The sequence below is a fragment of the Carica papaya genome, chromosome 5 (assembly GCF_054855325.1).
Source record: "Carica papaya isolate Zhongbai chromosome 5, ASM5485532v1, whole genome shotgun sequence".
NCBI classification, from domain to species: domain Eukaryota; kingdom Viridiplantae; phylum Streptophyta; class Magnoliopsida; order Brassicales; family Caricaceae; genus Carica; species Carica papaya.
In genome coordinates, this window is record NC_142313.1 from 31129048 (window position 1) to 31155466 (window position 26419).

Consider the following 26419-nt stretch of genomic DNA (forward strand, 5'->3'; position numbering starts at 1 on the left):
TTCGCGCTACAAATACATAAACTCCTTCTCCTTTCTTCCCCCTCCCGTCATTTATTTCCTTGTGCGTGCGCACTGCACCTCTCGTTCTCGTTCAAATATCAAGTAAAATGCCACAGTGCCGTGACTCACGTTTGCAAATAAATCTGCAGACTATAATTAAAGTCGCGCGTAACTTCGAACGACACAACTGAAAAAAAGAAATTGGGTGCAACACGAGAACTTCCCAGGAGGTAACCCATCATTGTACTACTTTCGCCAAAACACACTTAACTGCGTAGTTCTGATGGGATCCGGTGCATTCGTGCTGGTGTGACCGCACCTGTTTAATTTCGTGCTGAAAATACGTACACTCCTTCTTCCCTCGCCCCCTCCCATCATTCGCCCAAGCACGCTTAACTGCAGAGTTCTGATGGGATCCAGTGCATTAGTGCTGGTATGATGCCACATGTTTAATTTTGCGCTTTAAATACATACACTCCTTCCCTTTTCTTCATCCTCCCGTCATTTGTTTCCTCTTGCGTGCGCACTGCACCTCCCGTACTCGTTCTAATATCAAGTAAAATGCCACAACGCCGTGACTCACATTTGCGACTAAACCTGCGGACCATAAATCAAGTCGCGCGTAACGTCGAAAGAATCAGCTGCAAAAAGATGGGTGCAACACGATGACCTCCCAAGAAAATGGGTGAAATATAAGGACTTCGCAGGAGGTCACCCATCCGAGTACTTTTCTCGCCCAAGCACCCTTAACTGGGGAGTTCTGATAGAATCCGTTGTATTAGTGCTGGTATGATCCCTCATGTTTCATTCTGCACTGCAAATACGTACACTCTTTCTCCTCCCATCCCCCCTCCAGTCATTTCTTTCCTTGTGCGTGCACTCTGCATCTCTCTTTCTCGTTCTAATATCAAGTAATATGCCCCGGCACCGTGACTCACCTTTGTAAATGAACCAGCGGTTTATAATTCCATTAGCACGTAACGTCGAACAACACATCCGAGAAAAAAAAGGTGCAACACGAGGGCTTCCTAAGTGGTCACCCATCCGAGTACTACTCTCGCCCAAGCACACCTAGCTGCGGAGTTCTGATGGGATCCGGGGCTTTAGTGCTAGTATGATCGCACCTGTTTAATTTCGCGCTGCAAATACATACACTCCTTCTCCTTTCTTCCCCCTCCGTCATTTGTTTCCTTGTGTGTTCGCACTTCATCTCTCCTTCTCGTTCTAATATCGATTAAAATGCCTCTGCTTCTTGAGTCACATTTGCGTATAAACCAGCGGACCCTAGTTCCAGAGGCGCGTAGCGTCGAACGACCCGTCTGAAAAAAAATTGGTGCGACACGAGGACTTCCCAGGAGGTCACCCATCCGAGTACTAATCTCGCCCAAGCACACTTCACTGCAGAGTTCTGATGGGATCTGTTACAGCGCCGTGACTCACATTTGCGAATAAACCTTAGGACCATAATTCAAGTCGCGCGTAACGTCGAAAGAATCACCTGCAAAAAAATGGGTGCAACACGAGGACTTCACAAGAAAATGGGTGAAATATAAGGACTTCGCAGGAGGTAACCCATTCTAGTACTACTCTCGCCCAAGCACCCTTACCTGCGGAGTTCTAATAGAATCCGTTGCATTAGTGCTGGTATAATCGCACCTGATTCATTTCGTGCTGAAAATACATACACTCCTTCTCCATCCCTCCCTCTCCCATCAATTGTTTCCTTGTGAGTTCACACTGCACCTCTCCTTCTCGTTCTAATATCGATTAAAATGCCCCTGCTTCTTGACTCACATTTGCGTATAAACCAGCGGAGCCTTGTTCCAGTCGCGCGTAAAGTCGAACGACCCGTCTGAAAAAAAATTGGTACGACACGAGGACTTCCCAGGAGGTCACCCATGCGAGTACTACACTCACCCAAGCACACTTAACTGCGGAGTTCTGATGGGATCCGGTGCATTAGTGCTGGTATGCTCGCACCTGTTTAATTTCGCGCTGCAAATACATAAACTCGTTCTCCATTCTTCTCCCTCCCGTTATTTGTTTCCTTGTGCGTGCGCACTGCACCTCTCGTTCTCGTTCAAATATCAAGTAAAATGCCACGGCGCCATCACTCACATTTGCGAATAAATCTGCGGACCATAATTAAAGTCGCGCGTAACGTCGAACGGCACATCTGAAAAAAAGAAAATGGGTGCAACACGAGAACTTCCCAGGAGGTAACCCATCATTGTACTACTTTCGCCAAAGCACACTTAACTGCGGAGTTTTGATGGGATCCGGTGCATTCGTGCTGGTGTGACCGCACCTGTTTAATTTCGTGCTGAAAATACGTACACTCCTTCTTCCCTCGCCCCCTCCCATCATTTGTTTCCTTGTGCGTTCACACTGCACCTCTCCTTCTCGTTCTAATATCGATTAAAATGCCCCTGATTCTTGACTCACATTTGCGTATAAACCAGCGGACCATAGTTCCAGTCGCGCGTAACGTCGAACGACCCATCTAAAAAAAAATTGTTGCGATACGAGGACTTCCCAAGAGGTCACCCATCCGAGTAGTACTCTCGCCCAAGCACGCTTAACTGCAGAGTTCTGATGGGATCCAATGCATTAGTGCTAGTATGATGCCACTTGTTTAATTTTACGCTTTAAATACATACACTCCTTCCCTTTTCTTCATCCTCACGTCATTTGTTTCCTTGTGCGTGCGCACTGCACCTCCTGTACTCGTTCTAATATCAAGTAAAATGCCACAGCGCCGTGACTCACATTTGCGACTAAACCTGCGGACCATAAATCAAGTCACGCGTAACGTCGAAAGAATTATCTGCAAAAAGAAGGGTGCAACACGAGGACCTCCCAAGAAAATGGGTGAAATATAAGGACTTCGCAGGAGGTCACCCATCCGAGTACTTTTCTCGCCCAAGCACCCTTAACTGCGGAGTTCTGATAGAATCCGTTGCATTAGTGCTGGTATGATCCCTCATGTTTCATTCTGCACTGCAAATACATACACTCTTTCTCCTCCCATCCCCCCTCCCGTCATTTGTTTCTTTGTGCGTGCACTCTGCATCTCTCTTTCTCGTTCTAATATCAAGTAATATGCCCCAGCACCGTGACTCACCTTTGTAAATGAACCAACGGTTTATAATTCCATTCGCGCGTAACGTCGAACAACACATCCGAGTACTACTCTCGCCCAAGCACACCTAACTGCGGAGTTCTGATGGGATCCGGGGCTTTAGTGCTAGTATGATCGCACCTGTTTAATTTCGCGCTGCAAATACATACACTCCTTCTCCTTTCTTCCCCCTCCGTCATTTGTTTCCTTGTGTGTTCGCACTTCATCTCTCCTTCTCGTTCTAATATCGATTAAAATGCCTCTGCTTCTTGAGTCACATTTGCGTATAAACCAGCGGACCCTAGTTCCAGAGGCGCGTAGCGTCGAACGACCCGTCTGAAAAAAAATTGGTGCGACACGAGGACTTCCCAGGAGGTCACCCATCCGAGTACTAATCTCGCCCAAGCACACTTAAGTGCGGAGTTCTAATGGGATCCGGTGCATTAGTGCTGGTATGATCGCATCTATTTAATTTCGCGCTACAAATTCATAAACTCATTCCCCTTTCTTCCCCCTCCTGTCATTTGTTTCCTTGTGCGTGCGCACTGCACCTCCCGTTCTCGTTCTAATATCAAGTTAAATGTTACAGCGCCGTGACTCACATTTGCGAATAAACCTTAGGACCATAATTGAAGTCGCGCGTAACGTCGAAAGAATCACCTGCAAAAAAATGGGTGCAACACGAGGACTTCACAAGAAAATGGGTGAAATATAAGGACTTCGCAGGAGGTAACCCATTCTAGTACTACTCTCGCCCAAGCACCCTTACCTGCGGAGTTCTGATAGAATCCGTTGCATTAGTGCTGGTATAATCGCACCTGATTCATTTCGTGCAGAAAATACATACACTCCTTCTCCATCCCTCCCTCTCCCATCAATTGTTTCCTTGTGAGTTCACACTGCACCTCTCCTTCTCGTTCTAATATCGATTAAAATGCCCCTGTTTCTTGACTCACATTTGCGTATAAACCAGCGGAGCCTTGTTCCAGTCGCGCGTAAAGTCGAACGACCCGTCTGAAAAAAAATTGGTACGACACGATGACTTCCCAGGAGGTCACCCATGCGAGTACTACACTCACCCAAGCACACTTAACTGCGGAGTTCTGATGGGATCCGGTGCATTAATGCTGGTATGCTCGCACCTGTTTAATTTCGCGCTGCAAATACATAAACTCCTTCTCCATTCGTCCCCCTCCCGTCATTTGTTTCCTTGTGCGTGCGCACTGCACCTCTCGTTCTCGTTCAAATATCAAGTAAAATGCCACGGCGCCGTCACTCACATTTGCGAATAAATCTGCGGACCATAATTAAAGTCGCGCGTAACGTCGAACGGCACATCTGAAAAAAAGAAAATGGGTGCAACACGAGAACTTCCCAGGAGGTAACCCATCATTGTACTACTTTCGCCAAAGCACACTTAACTGCGGAGTTTTGATGGGATCCGGTGCATTCGTGCTGGTGTGACCGCACCTGTTTAATTTCGTGCTGAAAATACATACACTCCTTCTTCCCTCGCCCCCTCCCATCATTTGTTTCCTTGTGCGTTCACACTGCACCTCTCCTTCTCGTTCTAATATCGATTAAAATGCCCCTGATTCTTGACTCACATTTGCGTATAAACTAGCAGACCATAGTTCCAGTCGCGCGTAACGTCGAACGACCCATCTGAAAAAAAATTGTTGCGATACGAGGACTTCCCAAGAGGTCACCCATCCGAGTACTACTCTCGCCCAAGCACGCTTAACTGCAGAGTTCTGATGGGATCCAGTGCATTAGTGCTGGTATGATGCCACATGTTTAATTTTGCGCTTTAATTCTCCATTCTTCCCCCTCCCGTCATTTGTTTCCTTGTGCGTGCGCACTGCACCTCTCGTTCTCGTTCAAATATCAAGTAAAATGCCACGGCGCCGTCACTCACATTTGCGAATAAATCTGCGGACCATAATTAAAGTCGCGCGTAACGTCGAACGGCACATCTGAAAAAAAGAAAATGGGTGCAACACGAGAACTTCCCAGGAGGTAACCCATCATTGTACTACTTTCGCCAAAGCACACTTAACTGCGGAGTTTTGATGGGATCCGGTGCATTCGTGCTGGTTTGACCGCACCTGTTTAATTTCGTGCTGAAAATACGTACACTCCTTCTTCCCTCGCCCCCTCCCATCATTTGTTTCCTTGTGCGTTCACACTGCACCTCTCCTTCTCGTTCTAATATCGATTAAAATGTCCCTGCTTCTTGACTCACATTTGCGTATAAACCAGCGGACCCTAGTTCCAGACGAGCGTAACGTCGAACGACCCGTCTGAAAAAAAATTGGTGTGACACGAGGACTTCCCAGGAGGTCACCCATCCGAGTACTAATCTCGCCCAAGCAGACTTAACAGCGGAGTTCTGATGGGATCCGGTGCATTAGTGCAGCTATGATCGCACCTGTTTAATTTTGCGCTGCAAATACATAAAATCATTCCTCTTTCTTCCCCCTCCCCTCATTTGTTTCCTTGTGCGTGCGCACTCCACCTCTCGTTCTCGTTCTAATATCAAGTAAAATGCTACAGCGTCGTGACTCACATTTGCGAATAAACCTGAGGACCATAATACAAGTCGCACGTAACGTCGAAAGAATCATCTGCAAAAAAATGGGTGCAACACGAGGACTTCACAAGAAAATGGGTGAAATATAAGGACTTCGCAGGAGGTAACCCTTGCTAGTACTACTCTCGCCCAAGCACTTTTACCTACGGAGTTCTGATAGAATCCGTTGCATTAGTGCTGATATGATCGCACCTATTTCATTTTGCGCTGCAAATACAAACACTCCTTCTCATTTCTTTCCCCTCCTGTCATTTGTTTCCTTGTGCGTGCGCACTGCACCTCTCCTTCTCGTTCAAATATCAAGTAAAATGCCACGGTGCCGTGACTCACATTTGCGAATAAATCTGCGGACCATAATTAAAGTCGCGCGTAACGTCGAACGGCACATCTGAAAAAAAAAATAGGTGCAACACGAGAACTTCCCAAGAGGTAACCCATCATTGTACTACTTTCACCAAAGCACACTTAACTGCGGAGTTCTGATGGGATCCGGTGCATTTGTGCTGGTGTGACCGCACCTGTTTAATTTCGTGCTTAAAATACATACACTCCTTCTTCCCTCCCGCCCTCCCATCATTTGTTTCCTTTTCCGTTCACAGTGCACCTCTCCTTCTCGTTCTAATATCGATTAAAATGCCCATGATTCTTGACTCACATTTACGTATAAACCAGCGGACCATAGTTCCAGTCGCGCGTAACGTCGAACGACTCATCTGAAAAAAAATTATTGCGATACGAGGACTTCCCAAGAGGTCACCCATCCGAGTTCTACTCTCGCCCAAGAACACTTAACTGCAGAGTTCTGATGGGATCCAGTGCATTAGTGCTGGTATGATGCCACTTGTTTAATTTTGCGCTTCAAATACATACACTCCTAATCTTTTCTTCCTCCTCCCGTCATTTGTTTCCTTGTGCGTGCGCACTGCACCTCCCGTACTCGTTCTAATATCAAGTAAAATGCCACGGCGCCGTGACTCACATTTGCGAATAAACCTGCGGACCATAAATCAAGTCGCGCGTAACGTCGAAAGAATCATCTGCAAAAAGATGGGTGCAACACGAGGACCTCCCAAGAAAATGGGTGAAATATAAGGACTACGCAGGAGGTCACCCATCCGAGTACTTTTCTCGCCCAAGCACCCTTAACTGCCGAGTTCTGATAGAATCCGTTGCATTAGTGCTGGTATGATCCCTCATGTTTCATTCTGCACCGCAAATAAACACTCTTTCTCCTTCCATCCCCCCTCCCGTCATTTGTTTCCTTGTGCGTGCACCCTGCATCTCTCTTTCTCGTTCTAATATCAAGTAATATGCCCCGGCACCGTGACTCACCTTTGCAAATGAACCAGCGGTTTATAATTCCATTCGCGCGTAACGTCAAACAACCCATCCGAAAAAAAATAGGTGCAACACGTGGGCTTCCCAGGTGGTCACCCATCCGAGTACTACTCTCACCCAAGCGCACTTAACTGCGGAGTTCTGATAGGATCCGGAGCTTTAGTGCTGGTATGATCGCACCTTTTTAATTTCGCGCTGCAAATACATAAACTCCTTCTCCTTTCTTCCCCCTCCCGTCATTTGTTTCCTTTCACCTCTCATTCTCGTTCTAATTTTGATTAAAATGCCCCTGCTTCTTGACTCACATTTGCGTATAAACCAGCGGACCCTAGTTCCAGACGCGCGTAATGTCGAACGACCCGTCTGAAAAAAAATTGGTGCGACACGAGGACTTCCCAGGAGGTCACCCATCCGAGTACTAATCTCGCCCAAGCACACTTCACTGCAGAGTTCTGATGGGATCTGGTGCATTAATGCTGGTATGATCACACCTGTTTAATTTTGCGCTGCAAATATATAAACTCATTTCCCTTTCTTTCCCCTCCCGTTATTTGTTTCCTTGTGCGTGCGCACTGCACCTCCCCTTCTCATTCTAATATCAAGTAAAATGCTACAGCGCCGTGACTCACATTTGCAAATAAACCTTAGGACCATAATTCAAGTCGCGCGTAACGTCGAAAGAATCATCTGCAAAAAAATGGGTGAAATATAAGGACTTCGCAGGAGGTAACCCATGCTAGTACTACTCTCGCCCAAGCACCCTTACCTACGGAGTTCTGATAGAATCCGTTGCATTAGTGCTGGTATGATCGCACCTGTTTCATTTCGCGCTGCAAAAACATACACTCCTTCTCCTTTCTTCCCCCTCCCGTCATTTGTTTCCTTGTGCTGCACCTCTCGTTCTCGTTAAAATATAAAGTAAAATGCCACGGTGCCGTGACTCACATTTGCGAATAAATCTGCGGACCATAATTAAAGTCCCGCATAACGTCGAACGGCACATCTGAAGAAAAGAAAATGGGTGCAACACGAGAACTTCCCAGGAGGTAACCCATCATTGTACTACTTTCGCCAAAGCACACTTAACTATGGAGTTCTGATGGTATCCGGTGCATTTGTGCTGGTGTGACCGCACCTGTTTAATTTTATGCTGAAAATACATACACTCCTTCTTCCCTCCCCCCCTCCCATCATTTGTTTCCTTTTGCATTCACACTGCACCTCTCATTCTCGTTCTAATATCGATTAAAATGCCCCTGATTCTTGACTCACATTTGCGTATAAACTAGCGGACCATAGTTCCAGTCGCGCGTAACGTCGAACGACCCATCTGGAAAAAAATTGTTGCGATACGAGGACTTCCCAAGAGGTCACCCATCCGAGTACTATTCTCGCCCAAGGACACTTAACTGCAGAGTTCTGATGGGATACAGTGCAGTAGTGCTGGTATGATGCCACTTGTTTAATTTTGCGCTTCAAATATATACACTCATTCTCTTTTCTTCCTCATCCCATCATTTGTTTCCTTGTGCGTGCGCACTGCACCTCCCGTACTCGTTCTAATATCAAGTAAAATGCCACGGCGCCGTGACTCACATTTGCGAATAAATCTGCGGACCATAAATCAAGTCGCGCGTAACGTCGAAAGAATCATCTGCAAAAAGATGGGTGCAACACGAGGACCTTCCAAGAAAATGGGTGAAATATAAGGACTTCGCAGGAGGTCGCCCATCCGAGTACTTTTCTCTCCCAAGCACCCTTAACTGCCGAGTTCTGATAGAATCCGTTGCATTAGTGCTGGTATGATCCCTCATGTTTCATTCTGCACTACAAATACATACACTCTTTCTCCTTCCATCCTCCCTCCCATCATTTGTTTCCTTGTGCGTGCACTCTGTATCTCTCTTTCTTGTCTAATATCAAGTAATATGCCCCGGCACCGTGACTCACCTTTGCAAATGAACCAGCGGTTTATAATTCTATTCGCGCGTAACGTCGAACAACCCATCCGAAAAAAAATAGTTGCAACACGAGGGCTTCCCAAGTGGTCACCCATCCGAGTACTACTCTCGCCCAAGCACACTTAACTGCGGAGTTTTGATGGGATCCGGGGCTTTAGTGCTGGTGTGATCACACCTCTTTAATTTCGCGCTATAAATACATACACTCCTTCTCCTTTCTTCCCCCTCCCGTCATTTGTTTCCTTGTGCGTTCACACTTCACCTCTCATTCTCGTTCTAATATCGATTAAAATGCCCCTGCTTCATGACTCACATTTGCGTATAAACCACCGGACCCTAGTTCCAGACGCGCGTAACGTCGAACGACCCGTCTGAAAAAAAAATTAGTACGACACGAGGACTTCACAGGAGGTCACCCATCCGAGTACTAATCTCGCCCAAGCACACTTAACTGCGGAGTTCTGATGGGATCAGGTGCATTAGTGCTGGTATGATTGCAATTGTTTAATTTTGCGCTGCAAATACATAAACTCATTCCCCTTTCTTCCCTCTCCCGTCATTTGTTTCCTTGTGCGTGCGCACTGCACCTCTCGTTCTCGTTCAAATATCAAGTAAAATGCTATGGCGCCGTGACTCACATTTGCGAATAAATCTGCGGACCATTATTAAAGTCGCGCGTAATGTCGAACGGCACATCTGAAAAAAAGAAAATGGGTGCAACACGAGGACTTCGCAAGAAAATGGGTGAAATATAAGGACTTCGCAGGAGGAAATCCATGCTAGTACTACTCTCACCCAAGCACCCTTAGCTACGGAGTTCTAATAGAATCCGTTCCATTAGTGCTGGTATGATCGCACCTATTTCATTTCGTGCCGAAAATACATACACTCCTTCTCCTTCCCTCCCCCTCCCATCAATTGTTTCCTTGTGCGTTCACACTGCACCTCGCCTTCTCGTTCTAATATCGATTAAAATGCCCCTGCTTCTTGACTCACATTTGCGTATAAACCAGCGGACACCAGTTCCAGTCGCGTATAACGTCGAACGACCCGTCTGAAAAAAAATTGGTGCGACACGAGGACTTCCCAGGAGGTCACCCATTCGAGTACTACTCTCGCCCAAGCACACTTAACTGCGGAGTTATGATGGGATCCGGTGCGTAAGTGGTGGTATGATCGCACCCGTTTAATTCTGCGCTGCAAATACATAAAATCCTTCTCCTTTCTTCCCCCTCCCGTCAATTGTTTCCTTGTGCGTGCGCACTGCACCTCCCGTGCTCGTTCGAATATAAAGTAAAATGCTACGGTGCCGTGACTCACATTTACGAATAAACTTGAGGACCATAATTCAAGTCGCGCGTATCGTCGAAAGAATCATCTGCAAAAAAATGTGTGCAACACGAGGACTTCCTAAGAAAATGGGTGAAATATAAGGACTTCGCAGGAGGTAACCCATCCTAGTGCTACTCTCGCCCAAGCACCCTTAACTTGCGGAGTTCTGATAGAATCCGTTGCATTGGTGCTGGTATGATTGCTCATGTTTCATTCTGCGCTGTAAATACATACACTTTTTCTCCCTCCATCCCCCCTCCCGTCATTTGTTTCCTTGTGCGTGAACTCTGCATCTCTTTTTCTCGTTCTAATATCGATTAAAATGCCCCTGCTTCTTGACTCACATTTGCGTATAAACCAGTGGACCCTAGTTCCAGTCGCGCGTAACGTCGAACGACCCGTCTGAAAAAAAAATAGTGCGTCACGAGGACTTCCCAGGAGGTCACCCATCCGAGTACTACTCTCGCCCAAGCACACTTAACTGCGGAGTTCTGATGGGATCCAGTGCATTAGTGCTGGTATGATCGCACCCGTATAATTCAGCGCTGCAAATACATAAACTCCTTCTCCTTTCTTCCCCCTCCCGTCATTTGTTTCCTTGTGCATGCGCACTGCACCTCCCGTGCTCGTTCTAATGTCAAGTAAAATGATACGGTGCCGTGACGCACATTTGCGAATAAACCTGAGGACCATAATTCAAGTCGCGAGTATCGTCGTAAGAATCATTTGCAAAAAAATGGGTGCAACACGACGACTTCCTAAGAAAATGGGTGAAATATAAGAACTTCGCAGGTCACCCATCCTAGTGCTACTCTCGCCCAAGCACCCTTAACTTGCGGAGTTCTGAAAGAATCCGTTGCATTGGTGCTGGTATGATTGCTCATGTTTCATTCTGCGCTGCAAATATATACACTTTTTCTCCCTCCATCCCCCCTCCTGTCATTTGTTTCCTTGTACGTGCACTCTGCATCTCTTCTTCTCGTTCTAATATCGATTAAAATGCCCCTGCTTTTTAACTCACATTTGCGTATAAACCAGCGGACCCTAGTTCCAGTCGCGCTTAACGTCGAACGACCCGTCTGAAAAAAAATTTGTGCGACACGAGGACTTCCTAGGAGGTCACCCATCCGAGTACTACTCTCGCCCAAGCACACTTAACTGCGGAGTTCTGATGGGATCCGGTGCATTAGTCCTGGTATGATTGCACCTGTTTAATTCCGCGCTGCAAATACATAAACTCCTTCTCCTTTCTTCCCCCTCCCATCATTTCTTTCCTTGTGCGTGCGCACTGCACCTCCCGTGCTCGTTCTAATATCAAGTAAAATGCTACGGTGCGGTGACTCACATTTGCGAATAAACCTGAGGACCATAATTCAAGTCGCGCGCATCGTCGAAAGAATATTCTGCAAAAAAATGGGTACAACACGAGGACTTCTTAAGAAAATGGGTAAAATATAAGGACTTCGCAGGAGGTCACCCATCCCAGTGCTACTCTCGCCCAAGCACTCTTAACTTGCGGAGTTCTAATAGAATCCGTTACATTGGTGCTGATATGATTGCTCATGTTTCATTCTGCGCTGCAAATACATACACTTTCTCTTTCTCGTTCTAATATCAAGTAATATGCCCCGGCACCGTGACTCACCTTTTCAAATAAACCAGCGGTTTATAATTCCATTCACGCGTAAAGTTGAACAACCCATCCGAAAAAAAATAGGTGCAACACGAGGGATTCCCAAGTGGTCACCCATTCGAGTACTACTCTCGCCCAAGTACACTTAACTACGGAGTTCTGATGGGATCAGGGGCTTTAGTGCTGGTATGATCGCACCTGTTTAATTTCGCGCTGCAAATACATACACTCCTTCTCCTTTCATCCCCCTCCCGTCAATTGTTTCCTTGTGCATTCACACTGCACCTCTCATTCTCGTTCTAATATCGATTAAAATGCCCCTGCTTCTTGACTCACATTTGCGTATAAACCAGCGGACCTTAGTTCCAGTCGTGCGTAACGTCGAACGACCCGTCTGAAGAAAAATTATTGCGACACGAGGACTTCCCAGGAGGTCACCCATCCGAGTACTACTCTCGCCCAAGCACGCTTAATTGTGGAGTTCTGATGGGATCCGGTGCATTAGTGGTGGTATGATCGCACCGGTTTAATTTCGCGCTGCAAATACATAAATTCCTTCCCCTTTCTTCCCCCTCCCGTCATTTGTTTCCTTGTGCGTGCGCACTGCACCTCTCGTGCTCGTTCTAATATCAAGTAAAATGCTATGGTGTCGTGACTCACATTTGCGAATAAACCTGAGGACCATAATTCAAGTCGCGCGTATCGTCGAAAGAATCATCTGTAAAAAAATGGGTGCAACACGAGGACTTCCTAAGAAAATGGGTGAAATATAAGGACTTCGCAGGAGGTCACCCATCCTAGTGCTACTCTCACCCAAGCACCCTTAACTTGCGGAGTTCTGATAGAATTCGTTGCATTGGTGCTGGTATGATTGCTCATGTTTCATTCTGCGCTGTAAATACATACACTTTTTCTTCCTCCATCCCCCCTCCCGTCATTAGTTTCCTTGTGCGTGCACTATGCATCTCTCTTTCTCGTTCTAATATCGATTAAAATGCCCCTGCTTCTTGACTCACATTTGCGTATGAACCAGTGGACTCTAGTTCCAGTCACGCGTAACGTCGAACGACCTGTCTGAAAAAAAAAATTAGTGTGACAAGAGGACTTCTCAGGAGGTCACCCATCCGAGTACTACTCTCGCCCAAACACACTTAACTGCGGAATTTTGATGGGATCCGGTGCATTAGTGCTGGTATGATCGAACCTTTTTAATTTCGTGCTGCAAATACATAAACTCCTTCTCCTTTCTTCCCCCTCCCGTCATTTGTTTCCTTGTGCGTGCGCACTGCACCTCTCGTTCTCGTTCAAATATCAAGTAAAATGCCACGGCGCCGTGACTTACATTTGCGAATAAATCTGCGGACCATAATTAAAGTCGCGCGTAACGTCGAACGGCACACCTAAAAAAAAGAAAATGGGTGCAACACGAGAACTTCCCAGGAGGTAACCCATCATTGTACTACTTTCGCCAAAGCACACTTAACTGCGGAGTTCTGATGGGATCCGTTGCATTTGTGCTGGTATGATCGCACCCGTTTAATTCTGCGCTGCAAATACATAAACTCCTTCTCCTTTCTTCCCCCTCCTGTCATTTGTTTCCTTGTGCGTGCGTAATGCACCTCCCCTGCTCGTTCTAATATCAAGTAAAATGATATGGTGCCGTGACTCACATTTGCGAATAAACTTGAGGACCATAATTCAAGTCGCGCGTATCGTCGAAAGAATCATCTGCAAAAAAATGGGTGCAACACGAGGACTTCCTAAGAAAATGGGTGAAATATAAGAACTTCGCAGGAGGTCACCCATCCTAGTGCTTCTCTCGCCCAAGCACCCTTAACTTGCGGAGTTCTGATAGAATCCGTTGCATTGGTGCTGGATGATTGCTCATGTTTCATTCTGCGCTGCAAATACATAAACTTTTTCTCCCTCCATCCCCCCTCCCGTCATTTGTTTCCTTGTGCGTGCACTCTGCATCTCTATTTCTCATTCTAATATCAATTAAAATGCCCCTGCTTCTTGACTCACATTTGCGTATAAACCAGTGGACCCTAGTTCCAGTCGCGCGTAACGTCGTACGACCCGTCTGAAAAAAAAATTAGTGCAAACGAGAACTTCCCAGGAGGTCACCCATCCGAGTACTACTCTCGCCCAAGCGCATTTAACTGCGGAGTTCTGATGGGATCCAGTGCATTAGTGCTGGTATGATCGCACCCGTTTAATTCCGCGCTGCAAATACATAAACTCCTTCTCCTTTCCTCCCCCTCCCGTCATTTGTTTCCTTGTGCGTGCGCACTGCACCTCTCGTTCTCGTTCAAATATCAAGTAAAATGCCACGGTGCCGTGACTTACATTTGCGAATAAATCTGCGGACCATAATTAAAGTCGGGCGTAACGTCGAACGGCACACCTAAAAAAAAGAAAATGGGTGCAACACGAGAACTTCCCAGGAGGTAACCCATCATTGTACTACTTTCGCCAAAGCACACTTAACTGCGGAGTTCTGATGGGATCCGTTGCATTTGTGCTGGTATGATCGCACCCGTTTAATTCTGCGCTGCAAATACATAAACTCCTTCTCCTTTCTTCCCCCTCCTGTCATTTGTTTCCTTGTGCGTGCGTAATGCACCTCCCCTGCTCGTTCTAATATCAAGTAAAATGATATGGTGCCGTGACTCACATTTGCGAATAAACTTGAGGACCATAATTCAAGTCGCGCGTATCGTCGAAAGAATCATCTGCAAAACAATGGGTGCAACACGAGGACTTCCTAAGAAAATGGGTGAAATATAAGAACTTCGCAGGAGGTCACCCATCCTAGTGCTTCTCTCGCCCAAGCACCCTTAACTTGCGGAGTTCTGATAGAATCCGTTGCATTGGTGCTGGATGATTGCTCATGTTTCATTCTGCGCTGCAAATACATAAACTTTTTCTCCCTCCATCCCCCCTCCCGTCATTTGTTTCCTTGTGCGTGCACTCTGCATCTCTATTTCTCATTCTAATATCAATTAAAATGCCCCTGCTTCTTGACTCACATTTGCGTATAAACCTGTGGACCCTAGTTCCAGTCGCGCGTAACGTCGAACGACCCGTCTGAAAAAAAAATTAGTGCAAACGAGGACTTCCCAGGAGGTCACCCATCCGAGTACTACTCTCGCCCAAGCGCATTTAACTGCGGAGTTCTGATGGGATCCGGTGCATTAGTGCTGGTATGATCGCACCCGTTTAATTCCGCGCTGCAAATACATAAACTCCTTCTCCTTTCCTCCCCCTCCCGTCATTTGTTTCCTTGTGCGTGCGCACTGCACCTCTCGTTCTTGTTCAAATATCAAGTAAAATGCCACGGCGCCGTGACTCACATTTGCGAATAAATCTGCGGACCATAATTAAAGTCGCGCGTAACGTCGAACGGCACATCTGAAAAAAAGAAAATGGGTGCAACACGAGAACTTCCCAGGAGGTAACCCATCATTGTACTACTTTCGCCAAAGTACACTTAACTGCGGAGTTCTGATGAGATCCGTTGCATTTGTGCTGGTATGATCGCACCCGTTTAATTCCGCGCTTCAAATACATAAACTCCTTCTCCTTTCTTCCCCCTCCCGTCATTTGTTTCCTTGTGCGTGCGCACCGCACCTCCCGTGCTCGTTCTAATATCAAGTAAAATGCTACGGTGCCGTGACTCAGATTTGCCAATAAACCTGAGGACCATAATTCAAGTCGCGCGTATCGTCGAAAGAATCATCTGCAAAAAAATGGGTGCAACACGAGGACTTCCTAAGAAAATGGGTGAAATATAAGGACTTCGCAGGAGGTCACCCATCCTAGAGCTACTCTCGCCCAAGCACCCTTAACTTGCGGAGTTCTGATAGAATCCGTTGCATTGGTGCTGGTATGATTGCTCATGTTTCATTATGTGCTGCAAATACATACACTTTTTCTCCCTCCATCCCCCCTCCCGTCATTTGTTTCCTTGTGCGTGCACTCTACATCTCTCCTTCTCGTTTTAATATCGATTAAAATGCCCCTGCTTCTTGACTCACATTTGCGTATAAACCAGTGGACCCTAGTTCCAGTCGCTCGTAACGTCGAATGACCCGTCTGAAAAAAAAATTAGTGCGACACGAGGACTACCCAAGAGGTCACCCATCCGAGTACTACACTCGCCCAAGCACACTTAACTGCGGAGTTCTGATGAGATCCGGTGCAATAGTGCTGGTATAATCGCACCCGTTTAATTTCGCGCTGCAAATAAATAAACTCTTTTTTCTTCCATCCCCCCTCCCGTCATTTGTTTCCTTGTGCGTGCACTCTGCGTCTCTCTTTCTCGTTCTAATATCAAGGAATATGCCCCGGCAACGTGACTCACATTTGCGAATATATCTGCGGACCATAATTAAAGTCGCGCGTAACGTCGAACGGCACATCTGAAGAAAAGAAAATGGGTGCAACACGAGAACATCCCAGGAGGTAACCCATCATTGTACTACTTTCGCCAACGCACACTTAACTGCGGAGTTCTGATGGGATCCGGTGCATTTGTGCTGGTGTGACCGCACCTATTTAATTTCGTGCCGAAAATACATACACTCCTTCTTCCCTCTCCCCCTCCCATCATTTGTTTCCTTGTGCGTTCACACTGCACCTCTCCTTCTCGTTCGAATATTGATTAAAATGCCCCTGGTTCTTGACTCACATTTGCGTATAAACCAGCGAACCATAGTTCCAGTCGCGCGTAACGTCGAACGACCCATCTAAAAAAAAATTATTACGATACAAGGACTTCCCAAGAGGTCACCCATCCGAGTACTACTCTCGCCCAACCACGCTTAACTGCAGAGTTCTGATGGGATCCAGTGCATTAGTGCTGGTATGATGCCACTTGTTTAATTTTGCACTTCAAATACATACACTCCTTCTCTTTTCTTCCTCCTCCCGTCATTTATTTCCTTGTGCGTGCGCACTGCACCTCCCATACTCGTTCTAATATCAAGTAAAATGCCACGGCGCCGTGACTCACATTTGCGAATAAACCTGCAGACCATAAATCAAGTCACGCGTAACGTCGAAAGAATCATCTACAAAAAGATGGGTGCAACACGAGGACCTCCCAAGAAAATGGGCGAAATATAAGGACTTCGCAGGAGGTCACCCATCCGAGTACTTTTCTCGCCCAAGCACCCTTAACTACGGAGTTCTGATAGAATCCGTTGCATTAGTGCTGGTATGATCCCTCATGTTTCATTCTGCACTGCAAATACATACACTCTTTCTCCGCCCATCCCCCCTCCTGTCATTTGTTTCCTTGTGGGTGCACTCTGCATCTCTCTTTCTCGTTCTAATATCAAGTAATATGCCCCGGCACCGTGACTCACCTTTGCAAATGAACCAGCGGTTTATAATTCCAATCGCGCGTAACGTCGAACAACCCATCCGAAAAAAAATAGGTGCAACACGAGGGCTTCCCAAGTGGTCACCCATCCGAGTACTACCCTCGCCCAAGCACACTTAACTGCGGAATTCTGATGGGATCCGGAGCTTTAGTGCTGGTATGATCGCACCAGTTTCATTTCGTGCTGAAAATACATACACTCCTTCTCCTTCCCTCCCCCTCCCATCAATTGTTTCCTTGTGCGTTCACACTGCACCTCTCCTTCTTGTTCTAATATCGATTAAAATGCCCCTGCTTCTTGACTCACATTTGCGGATAAACCAGCGTACCCTAATTCCAGTCGTGCGTAACGTCGAACGACCCGTCTGAAAAAAAATTGGTGCGACACGAGGACTTCCCAGGAGGTAACCCATCTGAGTACTACTGTCGCCCAAGCACACTTAACTGCGGAGTTCTGACGGGATCCGGTGCATTAGTGCTGGTATGATCGCACCCGTTTAATTCTGCGCTGCAAATACATAAACTCCTTCTCCTTTCTTCTCCCTCCCGTCATTTGTTTCCTTGTGCGTGCGCACTGCACCTCCCGTGCTCGTTCTAATATAAATTAAAATGCTACGGTGCCGTGACTCACATTTGCGAATAAACCTGAGGACCATAATTCAAGTCGCGCGTATCGTCGAAAGAATCATCTGAAAAAAATGGGTGCAACACGAGGACTTCCTAAGAAAATGGGTGAAATATAAGGACTTCGCAAGAGGTCACCCATCCTAGTGCTACTCTCGCCCAAACACCCTTAACTTGCGGAGTTCTGATAGAATCCGTTGCATTGGTGCTGGTATGATTGCTCATGTTTCATTCTGCGCTCCAAATACATACACTTTTTCTCCCTCCATCCCCCCTCCCATCATTTGTTTCCTTGTGCGTGCACTCTGCATCTCTCCTTCTCGTTCTAATATCGATTAAAATGCCCCTGCTTCTTGACTTACATTTGCGTATAAACCAGTGGACCCTAGTTCCAGTCGCGCGTAACGTCGAACGACCCGTTCAAAAAAAAAATTAGTGCGACACGAGGATTTCCCAGGAGGTCACCCATCTGAGTACTACTATCGCCCAAGCACACTTAACTGCGGAGTTCTGATGGGATCCAGTGAAATAGTGCTGGTATGATCGCACCTGTTTAATATTGCGCTGCAAATACATAAACTCCCGTCATTTGTTTCCTTGTGTGTCAGCACTGCGCCTCTCGTTCTTATTCAAATATCAATTAAAATTCCACGGCGCCGTGACTCACATTTGCGAATAAATCTGCGGACCATAATTAAAGTCGCGTGTAACGTCGGGCGGCACATTTGAAAAAAAGAAAAAGGGTGCAACACGAGAACTTCCCATCATTGTACTACTTTCGCCAAAGCACAGTTAACTGCGGAGTTCTGATGGGATCCGGTGCATTTGTGCTGGTGTGACCGCACCTGTTTAATTTGGTGCTGAAAATACATACACTCTTTCTTCCCTCCCCCCCTCCCATCATTTGTTTCCTTGTGCGTTCACACTGCACACCTCCTTCTCGTTCTAATATCGATTAAAATGCCCCTGATTCTTGACTCACATTTGCGTATAAACCAGCGGACCATAGTTCTAGTCGTGCGTAACGTCGAACGACTCGTCTGAAAAAAAATTGGTGCGACACGAGGACTTCCCAGGAGGTCACCCATCCGAGTACTACTCTCGCCCAAGCACACTTAACTACAGAGTTCTGATGGGATCGGGTGCAATAGTGCTAGTATGATCGCACCTGTTTAATTTTGCGCTACAAATATATTAACTCATTCCCCTTTCTTCCCCCTCCCGTCAATTGTTTTCTTGTGCGTGCGCACTGCACCTCCCGTTCTCGTTCTAATATCAAGTAAAATGCCACGGCGCCGTGACTCACATTTGCGAATAAACTTGAGGACCATAATTCAAGTCGCGCGTAACGTCGAAAGAATCATCTGCAAAAAAATGGGTGCAACGCGAGGATTTCACAAGAAAATGGGTGAAATATAAGGACTTCGCAGGAGGTAACCCATGCTAGTACTACTCTCGCCCAAGCACCTTTACCTACGGAGTTCTAATAGAATCCGTTGCATTAGTGCTGGTATGATCGTACCTGTTTCATTTAGTGCTGAAAATACAAACACTCCTTCTCCTTCCGTCCCCGTCCCATCAATTGTTTCCTTGTGCGTTCACACTGCACCTCTCCTTCTCGTTCTAATATCGATTAAAATGTCCCTGCTTCTTGACTCACATTCGCGTATAAACCAGCAGACCCTAGTTCTAGTCGCGCGTAACGTCGAACGACCCTTCTGAAAAAAAATTAGTGCGACACGAGGACTTCCCAGGAGGTCATCAATCCGAGTACTACTCTCGCCAAAGCACACTTAACTGCGGAGTTCTGATGGGATCTGGTGCATTAGTGCTGGTATGATCGCACCTGTTTAATTTTGCGCTGCAAATACATAAACTCATTTCCCTTTCTTCCCCCTCCCGTCATTTGTTTCCTTGTGCGTGCGCACTGCACCTCCCATTCTCGTTCTAATATCAAGTAAAATTCTACAGCGCCGTGACTCACATTTGCGAATAAACATGAGGACCATAATTCAAGTCGCGCGTAACGTCGAAAGAATCATCTGCAAAAAAATGGGTGCAACACGAGGACTTCACAAGAAAATGGGTGAAATATAAGGACTTCGCAGGAGGGTAACCCATGCTAGTACTACTCTCCCCCAAGCACCCTTACCTACGGAGTTCTGATAGAATCCGTTGCATTAGTGTTGGTATGATCGTACCTGTTTCATTTTGTGCTGAAAATACATACACTCCTTCTCCTTCCCTCCCCCTCCCATCAATTGTTTCCTTGTGCGTTCACACTGCACCTCTCCTTCTCGTTCTAATATCGATTAAAATGCCCCTGCTTCTTGACTCACATTTGCGTATAATCCCGCGGACCCTAGTTCCAGTCCCGCGTAACGTCGAACGACCCGTCTGAAAAAAAATTGGTGCGACACGAGGACTTTCCAAGAGGTCACCAATCCGAGTACTACTCTCGCCAAAGCACACTTAACTGCGGAGTTCTGACGGGATCCGGTGCATTAGTGCTGGTATGATCACACCCGTTTAATTTCGCACTGCAAATACATAAACTCCTTCTCCTTTCTTCCCCCTCCTGTCATTTGTTTCCTTGTGCGTGCGCACTGCACCTCCCGTGCTCCTTCTAATATAAAGTAAAATGCTACGGTGCCGTGACTCACATTTGCAAATAAACCTGAGGACCATAATTCAAGTCGTGCGTATCGTCGAAAGAATCATCTGCAAAAAAAATGCGTGCAACACGAGGACTTCCTAAGAAAATGGGTGAAATATAAGGACTTCGCAGGAGGTCACCCATCCTAGTGCTACTCTCGCCCAAGCACCCTTAACTTGCGGAGTTCTGATAGAATCCGTTGCATTGGTGCTGGTACGATTGCTCATGTTTCATTCTGCGCTGCAAATACATACACTTTTCCTCCCTCCATCCCCCTTCCCGTCATTTGTTTCCTTGTGCGTGCACTCTGCATCTCTCCTTCTCGTTCTAATATCGATTAAAATGCCCCTGCTTCTTGACTCACATTTGCGTATAAACCAGTGGACCATAGTTCCAGTCGCGCGTAACGTCGAACGACCCGTCTGAAAAAAAAATTAGTGCGACACGAGGACTTCCCAAAAGGTCACCCATCCGAGTACTACTCTCACCCAAGCACACTAAACTGCGGAGTTCTGATGGGATCCGGTGCATTAGTGCTGGTATGATCGCACCCGTTTAATTTTGTGCTCCAAATACATAAACTCATTCCCCTTTCTTCCCCCTGCCGTCATTTGTTTCCTTGTGCGTGAGCACTGCACCTCTCGTTCTCGCTCAAATATCAAGTAAAATGCCACGGCGCCGTGACTCACATTTGCAAATAAATCTGCGGGCCATAATTAAAGTCGCGCGTAAGGTCGAACGGCACATCTGAAAAAAAGAAAATGGGTGCAACACGAGAACTTCCCAGGAGGTAACCCATCATTGTACTACTTTCGCCAATACACACTTAACTGCGGACCATAAATCAAGTCGCGCGTAACGTCGAAAGAATCATCTGCAAAAAGATGGGTGCAACACGACAAGCTCCCAAGAAAATGGGTGAAATATAAGGACTTCGCAGGAGGTCACCCATCCGAGTACTTTTCTTGCCCAAGCACCCTTAACTGCGGAGTTCTGATAGAATTCGTTGCATTAGTGCTGGTATGATCCCTCATGTTTCATTCTGCACTGCAAATACATACACTCTTTCTCCTCCCATCCCCCCTCCAGTCATTTGTTTCCTTGTGCATGCACTCTGCATCTCTCTTTCTCGTTCAAATATCAAGTAATATTCCCCGGCACCATGACTCACCTTTGCAAATGAACCAGCGGTTTATAATTCCATTCGCGCGTAACGTCGAACAACCCATCCGAAAAAAAATTGGTGCAACACGAGGGCCTCCCAAGTGGTCACCCATCCGAGTACTACTCTCGCCCAAGCACACTTAACTGCGGAGTTCTGACGGGAACCAGGGCAATAGTGTTGGTATGATCGCACCCGTTTAATTCTGCGCTGCAAATACATAAACTCCTTCTCCTTTCTTCCCCCTCCCGTCATTTGTTTCCTTGTGCGTGCGCACTGCACCTCCCGTGCTCGTTCTAATATAAAGCAAAATGCTACGGTTCCGTGACTCACATTTGCGAATAAACCTGAGGACCATAATTCAAGTCGCGCGTATCGTCGAAAGAATCATCTACAAAAAAAAGGGTGCAACACGAGAACTTCCTAAGAAAATGGGTGAAATATAAAGACTTCTCAAGAGGTCACCCATCCTAGTGCTACTCTCGCCCAAGCACCCTTAACTTGCGGAGTTCTGATAGAATCTGTTGCATTGGTGCTGGTATGATTGCTCATGTTTCATTATGCGGTGCGAATACACACAATTTTTCTCCCTCCATCCCCCCTCCCGTCATTTGTTTCCTTGTGCGTGCACACTGCATCTCTCCTTCTAGTTCTAATATCGATTAAAATGCCCTTGCTTCTTGACTCACATTTGCGTATAAACCAGTAGACCCTAGTTCCAGTCGCACGTAACATCGAACGACCCGTCTGGGAAAAAAAATTAGTGCGACACGAGTACTTCCCAGGAGGTCACCCATCTGAGTACTACTCTCGCTCAAGCACAATTAACTGCGGAGTTCTGATGGGATCCGGTGTATTAGTGCTGGTATGATCGCACCTGTTTAATATTGCGCTGCAAAAACATAAACTCCTCCTTTGTTCCCCCTCTCGTCATTTGTTTCCTTGTGCGTGCGCACTGCACCTCTCGTTTTTATTCAAATATCAAGTAAAATTCCCCGGCGCCGTGACTCACATTTGCGAATAAATCTGCGGACCATAATTAAAGTCGCGCGTAACGTCGAACGGCACATCTGAAAAAAAAGAAAATGGGTGCAACACGAGAACTTCCTAGAAGGTAACCCATCATTGTACTACTTTCGTCAAAGCACACTTAACTGCGGAGTTCTGATGGGATCCGGTGCATTTGTGCTGGCGTGAGCGCACCTGTTTAATTTCGGGATGAAAATACATACACTCCTTCTTCCCTCCCCCCCTCCCATCATTTGTTTCCTTGTGCGTTCACACTGCACCTCTCTTTCTCGTTCTAATATCGATTAAAATGCCCCTGATTCTTGACTCACATTTGCGTATAAACCAGCGGACCATAGTTCCAGTCGCACGTAACGTCGAACAACCCATCTGAAAAAAAATTTTTGCAATACGAGGACTTCCCAAGAGGTCACCCATCCGAGTACTACTCTCGCCCAAGCACACTTAACTGAAAAGTTATGATGGGATCCAGTGCATTAGTGCTGGTATGATTGCACCCGTTTAATTTTGCGCTGCAAATACATAAACTCCTTCTCCTTTCTTCCCCCTCCCGTCATTTGTTTCCTTGTGCGTGTGCACTGCACCTCCCGTGCTCGTTCTAATATCAAGTAAAATACTACGGTGCCGTGACTCACATTTGCGAATAGACCTGAGGACCATAATTCAAGTCGCGCGTAACGTCGAAAGAATCATTTGCAAAAAAATGGGTGCAACACGAGGACTTTAAAAGAAAATGGGTGAAATATAAGGACTTCGCAGGAGGTAGCCCATGCTAGTACTACTCTCGCCCAAGCACCCTTACCTACGGAGTTCTGATAGAATCCGCTGCATTAGTGCTGGTATGATCGCACCTGTTTAATTCTGCACTGCAAATACATACACTCTTTCTCCTCCCATCCCCCCTCCCGTCATTTGTTTCCTTGTGCGTGCACTCTGCATCTCTCTTTCTCGTTCTAATATCAAGTAATATGCCCCGGCTCCGTGACTCACCTTCACAAATAAACCAGCGGTTTATAATTCCATTCGCGTGTAACGTCAAACAACCCATCCGAATACTAATCTCGCCCAAGCACACTTCACTGCGGAGTTCTGATGGGATCCGGTGCATTAGTGCTGGTATGATCGCACCTCTTTAATTTTGCGCTGCAAATACATAAACTCATTCCCCTTTCTTCCCCCTCCCGTCATTTGTTTCCTTGTGCGTGCGCACTGCACCTCCCGTTCTCGTTCAAATATCAAGAAAATGCTACAGCACCGTGACTCACATTTGCGAATAAACCTGAGAACCATAATTCAAGTCACGCGTAACGTCGAAAGAATCATCTGCAAAAAAATGGGTGCAACACGAGGACTTCACAAGAAAATGGGTGAAATATAAGGACTTCGCAGGAGGTAACCCATGCTAGTACTACTCTCGCCCAAGCACCCTTACCTTCGGAGTTCTGATAGAATCTGATGCATTAGTGCTGGTATGACCGCACCTGTTTAATTTCATGCTGAAAATACATACACTCCTTCTTCCCTCCCCCCTCCCGTCATTTGTTTCCGTGTGCGTTCACATTGTACCTCTCATTCTCGTTCTAATATCGATTAAAATACCCCTGATTCTTGACCCTCATTTGCGTATAAACCAGCGGACCATAGTTCCAGTCGCGCGTAATGTCGAACGACCCGTCTGAAAAAAAATTGGTGCAACACAAGGACTTCCCAAGAGGTCACCCATCCGAGTACTACTCTCGCCCAAGCACACTTAACTGCAGAGTTCGAATGGGATCCAGGGCAATAGTGCTGGTATGATCGCACCCGTTTAATTTTGCCCTGCAAATAGATAAACTCCTTCTCCTTTCTTCCCCCTCCCGTCATTTGTTTCCTTGCACCTCCCGTGCTCGTCCTAATATCAAGTAAAATACTACGGTGCCGTGACTCACATTTGCGAATAAACCTGAGGACCATAATTCAAGTCGCGCGTAATGTCGAAAGAATCATCTGCAAAAAAATGGGTGCAACACGAGAACTTCACAAGAAAATGAGTGAAATATAAGGACTTCGCAGGTGGTAACCCATGCTAGTACTACTCTCGCCCAAGCACCCTTACCTATGGAGTTCTGATAGAATCCGCTGCATTAGTGCTGGTATGATCGCACTTGTTTCATTTTGTGCTGAAAATACATACACTCTTTCTCCTTCCCTCCCCCTCCCATCAATTGTTTCCTTGTGCGTTCACACTGCACCTCTCCTTCTCGTTCTAATATCGATTAAAATGCCCCTGTTTCTTGACTCACATTTGTGTATAAACCAGCGGACCCCAGTTCCAGTCGCGCGTAACGTCGAACGACCCGTCTGAAAAAAAATTGGTGCGACACGTGGACTTCCCAGGAGGTCACCCATCCGAGTACTACTCTCGCCCAAGCGCACTTAACTGCGAAGTTCTGATGGGATCCGGTGCATTAGTGCTGGTATGACCGCACCCGTTTAATTTCGCGCTGTAAATACATAAACTCCTTCTCCTTTCTTCCCCCTCCCGTCATTTGTTTCCTTGTGCGTGCGCATTGCACCTCTCGTTCTCGTTCAAATATTAAGTAAAATACCACGGCGCCGTGACTCACATTTGCGAATAAATCTGCGGACCATAATTAAAGTCGCGCGTAACGTCGAATGGCACATCTGAAAAAAAGAAAATGGATGCAACACAAGAACTTCCCAGGAGCTAACCCATCATTGTACAACTTTCGCCAAAGCACACTTAACTGCGTAGTTCTGATGGGATCCGGTGCATTTGTGCTGGTGTGACCGCACCTGTTTAATTTCGTGCTGAAAATACATACACTCCTTCTTCCCTCCCCCCCTCCCATCATTTGTTTCCTTGTGCGTTCACACTGCACCTCTCCTTCTCGTTCTAATATCGATTAAAATGCCCATGATTCTTGACTAACATTTGCGTATAAACCAACGGACCATAGTTCAAGTCGCGCCTAACGTCGAACGACCCGTCTGAAAAAAAATTTGTGCGACACGAGGACTTCCCAGGAGGTCACCCATCCGAGTGCTACTCTCGCCCAAGCGCACTTAACTGCGAAGTTCTGATGGGATCCGGTGCATTAGTGCTGGTATGATCGCACCCTTTTAATTTTGTGCTGCAAAAACATAAACTCCTTCTCCTTTCTTCACCCTCCCGTCATTTGTTTCCTTGTGCGTGCGCACTGCACCTCCCGTGCTCGTTCTAATATCAAGTGAAATGCTATGGTGCCGTGACTCACATTTGCGAATAAACCTGAGGACCATAATTCAAGTCGCGCGTATCGTCGAAAGAATCATCTGCAAAAAAATGGGTGCAACACGAGAACTTCCTAAGAAAATGGGTGAAATATAAGGACTTCGCAGGAGGTCAACCATCCTAGTGCTACACTCGCCCAAGCACCCTTAACTTGCGGAGTTCTGATAGAATCCGTTGCATTGGTGCTGGTATGATTGCTCATGTTTTATTATGCGCTACAAATACATACACTTTTTCTCCCTCCATCCCCCCTCCCGTCATTTGTTTCCTTGTGCTTGCACTCTGCATCTCTCCTTCTCGTTCTAAT

At 46.5% G+C, this 26419-nt stretch overlaps 2 non-coding genes and 43 pseudogenes across 2 annotated transcripts; all 45 read right to left on the reverse strand.

Moving 5' to 3' along the window:
* Positions 1 to 202: 202 nt before the first annotated feature.
* Positions 203 to 321, reverse strand: LOC148264083 (5S ribosomal RNA; annotated as a pseudogene).
* Positions 322 to 1007: 686 nt separating this feature from the next.
* On the reverse strand, positions 1008 to 1126 carry LOC148264084 (5S ribosomal RNA; annotated as a pseudogene).
* Positions 1127 to 1863: 737 nt separating this feature from the next.
* On the reverse strand, positions 1864 to 1982 carry LOC148264085 (5S ribosomal RNA; annotated as a pseudogene).
* A 209-nt stretch (positions 1983 to 2191) lies between these two features.
* On the reverse strand, positions 2192 to 2310 carry LOC148264086 (5S ribosomal RNA; annotated as a pseudogene).
* A 204-nt stretch (positions 2311 to 2514) lies between these two features.
* On the reverse strand, positions 2515 to 2632 carry LOC148264087 (5S ribosomal RNA; annotated as a pseudogene).
* An 836-nt stretch (positions 2633 to 3468) lies between these two features.
* Positions 3469 to 3587, reverse strand: LOC148264088 (5S ribosomal RNA; annotated as a pseudogene).
* Positions 3588 to 4146: 559 nt separating this feature from the next.
* LOC148264089 (5S ribosomal RNA) lies at positions 4147 to 4265 on the reverse strand (annotated as a pseudogene).
* Positions 4266 to 4474: 209 nt separating this feature from the next.
* On the reverse strand, positions 4475 to 4593 carry LOC148264090 (5S ribosomal RNA; annotated as a pseudogene).
* Positions 4594 to 4797: 204 nt separating this feature from the next.
* Positions 4798 to 4915, reverse strand: LOC148264091 (5S ribosomal RNA; annotated as a pseudogene).
* Positions 4916 to 5112: 197 nt separating this feature from the next.
* LOC148264092 (5S ribosomal RNA) lies at positions 5113 to 5231 on the reverse strand (annotated as a pseudogene).
* A 204-nt stretch (positions 5232 to 5435) lies between these two features.
* Positions 5436 to 5554, reverse strand: LOC148264093 (5S ribosomal RNA; annotated as a pseudogene).
* A 561-nt stretch (positions 5555 to 6115) lies between these two features.
* LOC148264094 (5S ribosomal RNA) lies at positions 6116 to 6234 on the reverse strand (annotated as a pseudogene).
* Positions 6235 to 7115: 881 nt separating this feature from the next.
* Positions 7116 to 7234, reverse strand: LOC148264095 (5S ribosomal RNA; annotated as a pseudogene).
* A 192-nt stretch (positions 7235 to 7426) lies between these two features.
* On the reverse strand, positions 7427 to 7545 carry LOC148264096 (5S ribosomal RNA). The gene has a single exon (XR_015820210.1). It is a non-coding gene; the product is annotated as a 5S ribosomal RNA (ribosomal RNA).
* Positions 7546 to 8070: 525 nt separating this feature from the next.
* Positions 8071 to 8189, reverse strand: LOC148264097 (5S ribosomal RNA; annotated as a pseudogene).
* Positions 8190 to 9071: 882 nt separating this feature from the next.
* On the reverse strand, positions 9072 to 9190 carry LOC148264098 (5S ribosomal RNA; annotated as a pseudogene).
* A 206-nt stretch (positions 9191 to 9396) lies between these two features.
* Positions 9397 to 9515, reverse strand: LOC148264099 (5S ribosomal RNA; annotated as a pseudogene).
* A 563-nt stretch (positions 9516 to 10078) lies between these two features.
* Positions 10079 to 10197, reverse strand: LOC148264100 (5S ribosomal RNA; annotated as a pseudogene).
* A 561-nt stretch (positions 10198 to 10758) lies between these two features.
* LOC148264101 (5S ribosomal RNA) lies at positions 10759 to 10877 on the reverse strand (annotated as a pseudogene).
* Positions 10878 to 11435: 558 nt separating this feature from the next.
* Positions 11436 to 11554, reverse strand: LOC148264102 (5S ribosomal RNA; annotated as a pseudogene).
* Positions 11555 to 12059: 505 nt separating this feature from the next.
* On the reverse strand, positions 12060 to 12178 carry LOC148264103 (5S ribosomal RNA; annotated as a pseudogene).
* A 205-nt stretch (positions 12179 to 12383) lies between these two features.
* LOC148264104 (5S ribosomal RNA) lies at positions 12384 to 12502 on the reverse strand (annotated as a pseudogene).
* Positions 12503 to 13065: 563 nt separating this feature from the next.
* Positions 13066 to 13184, reverse strand: LOC148264105 (5S ribosomal RNA; annotated as a pseudogene).
* A 209-nt stretch (positions 13185 to 13393) lies between these two features.
* LOC148264106 (5S ribosomal RNA) lies at positions 13394 to 13512 on the reverse strand (annotated as a pseudogene).
* Positions 13513 to 14073: 561 nt separating this feature from the next.
* On the reverse strand, positions 14074 to 14191 carry LOC148264107 (5S ribosomal RNA; annotated as a pseudogene).
* Positions 14192 to 14400: 209 nt separating this feature from the next.
* LOC148264108 (5S ribosomal RNA) lies at positions 14401 to 14519 on the reverse strand (annotated as a pseudogene).
* A 561-nt stretch (positions 14520 to 15080) lies between these two features.
* Positions 15081 to 15198, reverse strand: LOC148264109 (5S ribosomal RNA; annotated as a pseudogene).
* Positions 15199 to 15407: 209 nt separating this feature from the next.
* LOC148264110 (5S ribosomal RNA) lies at positions 15408 to 15526 on the reverse strand (annotated as a pseudogene).
* Positions 15527 to 16088: 562 nt separating this feature from the next.
* Positions 16089 to 16207, reverse strand: LOC148264111 (5S ribosomal RNA; annotated as a pseudogene).
* A 210-nt stretch (positions 16208 to 16417) lies between these two features.
* LOC148264112 (5S ribosomal RNA) lies at positions 16418 to 16536 on the reverse strand (annotated as a pseudogene).
* Positions 16537 to 16740: 204 nt separating this feature from the next.
* On the reverse strand, positions 16741 to 16858 carry LOC148264113 (5S ribosomal RNA; annotated as a pseudogene).
* A 561-nt stretch (positions 16859 to 17419) lies between these two features.
* On the reverse strand, positions 17420 to 17538 carry LOC148264114 (5S ribosomal RNA). The gene has a single exon (XR_015819634.1). It is a non-coding gene; the product is annotated as a 5S ribosomal RNA (ribosomal RNA).
* A 205-nt stretch (positions 17539 to 17743) lies between these two features.
* LOC148264115 (5S ribosomal RNA) lies at positions 17744 to 17862 on the reverse strand (annotated as a pseudogene).
* A 561-nt stretch (positions 17863 to 18423) lies between these two features.
* LOC148264116 (5S ribosomal RNA) lies at positions 18424 to 18542 on the reverse strand (annotated as a pseudogene).
* Positions 18543 to 19042: 500 nt separating this feature from the next.
* On the reverse strand, positions 19043 to 19161 carry LOC148264117 (5S ribosomal RNA; annotated as a pseudogene).
* A 559-nt stretch (positions 19162 to 19720) lies between these two features.
* On the reverse strand, positions 19721 to 19839 carry LOC148264118 (5S ribosomal RNA; annotated as a pseudogene).
* A 560-nt stretch (positions 19840 to 20399) lies between these two features.
* On the reverse strand, positions 20400 to 20518 carry LOC148264119 (5S ribosomal RNA; annotated as a pseudogene).
* Positions 20519 to 21081: 563 nt separating this feature from the next.
* LOC148264120 (5S ribosomal RNA) lies at positions 21082 to 21200 on the reverse strand (annotated as a pseudogene).
* A 687-nt stretch (positions 21201 to 21887) lies between these two features.
* Positions 21888 to 22006, reverse strand: LOC148264121 (5S ribosomal RNA; annotated as a pseudogene).
* Positions 22007 to 22569: 563 nt separating this feature from the next.
* Positions 22570 to 22688, reverse strand: LOC148264122 (5S ribosomal RNA; annotated as a pseudogene).
* A 207-nt stretch (positions 22689 to 22895) lies between these two features.
* Positions 22896 to 23014, reverse strand: LOC148264123 (5S ribosomal RNA; annotated as a pseudogene).
* A 204-nt stretch (positions 23015 to 23218) lies between these two features.
* Positions 23219 to 23337, reverse strand: LOC148264124 (5S ribosomal RNA; annotated as a pseudogene).
* A 1187-nt stretch (positions 23338 to 24524) lies between these two features.
* LOC148264125 (5S ribosomal RNA) lies at positions 24525 to 24643 on the reverse strand (annotated as a pseudogene).
* A 546-nt stretch (positions 24644 to 25189) lies between these two features.
* Positions 25190 to 25308, reverse strand: LOC148264126 (5S ribosomal RNA; annotated as a pseudogene).
* A 532-nt stretch (positions 25309 to 25840) lies between these two features.
* LOC148264127 (5S ribosomal RNA) lies at positions 25841 to 25959 on the reverse strand (annotated as a pseudogene).
* Positions 25960 to 26419: the final 460 nt, after the last annotated feature.